Below are 3615 nucleotides of genomic sequence, written 5' to 3'. Positions count from 1 at the left end.
TCTATTTATGGTGAACTATCTAAGGTTATAACTGTAGGATACCTTATGTCTCTTTTACTGGACATTAATGATAAACTCAAGAAGTATGAACAAGAGTTAGCTGATCATAAAATGGATAAATTAAAGAGAGATTTAACAGACTATGAAGGTGGGCGTGCTTTTCTATGGAAAACAGCTGATCGGCCATCTTGACAGAGTGCTTCCAGGAAGTCATTCAAGGTCTCTAGGGGTGTTTCATTTGTGTCTGATGTTTCAGGAGCGTCTATGAATGTAGAAACAAAAGATGAGTCTTTGCCACATTACCACCAGCTCAAAAACCTTCTAAATTAGAGACTTTCAGAGAGATCCACAGGGCCAAGGAACAACAGGAAATGACCGGAAAAGAGAACGATACCAACATGAGGCAGGTTATAATAAAGAGGGATAACATCAATTTAAGAAAGGAAAATAGCAGTGACTGTCTGCATTCTGGTACATAATATCTCTGGTGTAAATTTGACTGAGACACAATTGAATGTTTTGAACTGTGGACTTAAGTTTGTTCCCACCGTTTTACCACGTTTATGTGATGTAAAATGTGATAGTATTTGGTTTGCGCGTAAATTGCATTTGCTATATTTTTTGTATGGGGGGATGGGGCTTGTTGTGATGATTTTGACTGTTTGAATGATAGTATCATTGAAAATAGTAATGACAAGAGTTTGTATTCATACAGTTCTGACCTGAGGGACGAGGATGCTATTAATGTTAATGCTTATAGTTATTAGATACTACAAAATGATGTATAAAAGTGATTTTAAACCTCCTGTTAGACATGATGGCATTAAGCAATGTTTTAGCATGTTGAGTTATGCTGTTGAATGTACTTATAAGAATTTCGACAAGCAGAAACAAAATGTGACATATAATATGACTAAACATGAATGGGATGAGTTAACATTGCTGGCAAATAATACATATATTGTTATAAAACCGGCAGATAAAAGAAACAAAATAGTTGTGATGAATTACCAACAATATTTCTTGATGTGTATGTCTCATCAACAAGATACAAATGTTTATGAAAAGAGTTATATATCTGAATATAATAAGGCTATTGTTAATTATAGTGCCCTTTTGTAAAAAGTTTTTAGATTGGGCTATATTTCAAGAATAGACCTGGACAATAAATTTAGTATTAGAGATAGTGATTTGGAGGTATTTTGCTGCCTTCTTAAAATTTAAATCCTCCAGGTAGGCCTATAGTATCAGCTTGTAGATATTTTTTATCCAAATATGTGCCTTTTTTTACATGCATTTGTTGCCTTATGTTTTGAAGTTACTTTTTTATATCCAAGATAGTATAGATTTTTTGGAAAAAATTGTTGATGTCGAATGGTCAGAAGATATGTTTTTATTAGTATAGATGTATGTAGTTTGTACAGTAATATTAAACATAATCTGGGAATGGAAGTTAAGTATTTTTGGGGGTATACACCCCTTTCTAATTATGTCTTGGAATTTGTACATTTTTGTTTAATGAATATTTTTTTTTCTGTATTTGATAATTATCTATATCATCACTTGCAGGGAACAACTATGGGGGTATCTTTTGCCCCATGTATGCAAATTTAGTTATGGGTTTAGTCAAGTGCAGCAAAAATGTGCAAAAAATAGAAATATGAACTGCACATAAACTTAAAAAGCAGAAACTTTAATAAAACAACAAAAGAACAGAGGTAAGTGCTTTCATGACTCACAGGTCGCTTCTTCAGACAATTGTTCTTGCTAAAGACATTCATTCAAACCTGATGGTGGGAGGGCTATAAAATAGGGACAGATTTTAAATATTGTTTTTATAAACTTAGAACATTCCTGGAATAAAATAACTGCATCTGTGTTAGCATGTGTGTGAATTACCCAGTAATATGGACACATTTCAAATATTGTTCTTATAATCTTAAAAAGTTGCTGGAATAACTGGATCTGTGTTGGCATGTATTTTCTGTATGGTTGGAATAACTGAATCTGTGTTAGCATGCATTCTTGTGTCAACAAAGACACCAAATTGGGGGCAGGTTTTAAATACTTCAGTTATAAAACTGAGAATTGCTGGAGTAACTGGATCTGTATTAACATGCATTTACTGTGTTGGAGAACAAAGACCCCATAATAGGACAGATATTTAAATATTGCTCTTATAAACTTAGAAAGTTGCTGGAATAATTGGATCTGTGTTAACATGCATTTCCTGTGTGGTTGGTAGAATAACTGGATTTGTGTTAGCATCCATTTTGTGTGTCTCATTTTAAATACCACTGCTATAAACTGGAAGAGTTGCCAGAAGAACTTGATCTGTGTTACTATGCATTTTCTGAGGTATATGAAGTCCACTCAAAACTAAACATAATGGGGGGGGGGGGCAAAGGCCTGAAAATAGCAACAGATTAAGTACTGCTCTTAATAAACTTAGAAAGTTAACAGTTTGCTGTTATTAGTTGCAGAGTTTTGCTGTTTTGCACTGCCTTTCATGTGCTTCTTAGTGCACTGTAGTGTTATTAACCATGCCTATTCTAAATTCCTGTTGTTTTATATGCTGAGATTCACTTTGGTTTGTGTTTACTGTTTAAGACATAAGTAGTATATGTGTCTTCATGTTTTGCAATGACATACCAAAAGGAAAGCCTTCTACGGACCCTGGAAACTATCGCCCCACAAGCCTGGCTAGCCTGATCTGCAAGGCTATGAAAAGGATCATCGTGGAGCTCATAAACAGAGACATTGGGAATCTACAGACACTGGATCCTACCCAATTCGGCTTTGTTGGGGGTAGATCCTGCCTCCTGAACCTCGTCGACTTCTTTGAAACAGTCACCAAGGCCATGGTTGGGGGGGAAGGTGGTCCACGTGGCCTACCTGGACCTCGTGAGAGCATTTGACACGGTGACCCACTCAGGCATCATGGATAGGCTATCCAGTTTAAATATGAACCCCTATGTCACAAGATGGGTTGCAAACTGGCTCAAAGACAGAACCCAACCCACAGAGTCAGAATTGTTGGAGCCATGTCAGACTCGAAACAAGTTACAAGTGGTGTCCCACAAGGCTCAGTCCTGGGACCTCTCTTGTTCGGTATATATTTTTCCAAGGTACAGGCTAACACAGGAGGACTGTGGCTGACCAAGTTCGCAGATGACTGCAAACTGGGCCCCATAATTGACTCTCCAGCTGACATGAGCATTCTTCAAAAAGGTCTCACAGAGACAGATAACTAGTGCCAGAGCCATGGCCTAAAGCTAAATGCCAAAAAGTGTATAGTCATACCCTTTGGCAAAAACAAAGTGCCCTCAAATTACCACATAGGTGGTAACCCATTAAGTACAGAGGAAGTAATTAGGGACCTGGGAACTCAAGTTGATAGTAATCTCTCCTTCGACAACCACATTGCCAAAGTGGTTAAAAAGACCTTCTGTATAGCCCACCTTATCATGAAAGGATTCACATCTAGATCAAGGGAGGTCATTGTGCCCCTTTATTCATCCCTCATCAGGCCCATAATAGAATACAATGCCCCATTTGGGATGTACCTTACCCGACACCTGCAGCAACTAGAAAGACCCCAAAAGTACCTCACAA

The sequence above is a fragment of the Protopterus annectens genome, chromosome 1.part0, assembly GCF_019279795.1.
Source record: "Protopterus annectens isolate FY-2018-M chromosome 1.part0, PAN1.0, whole genome shotgun sequence".
NCBI lineage: Eukaryota > Metazoa > Chordata > Ceratodontiformes > Protopteridae > Protopterus > Protopterus annectens.
Note: the sequence above shows the minus strand (reverse complement) of the source record.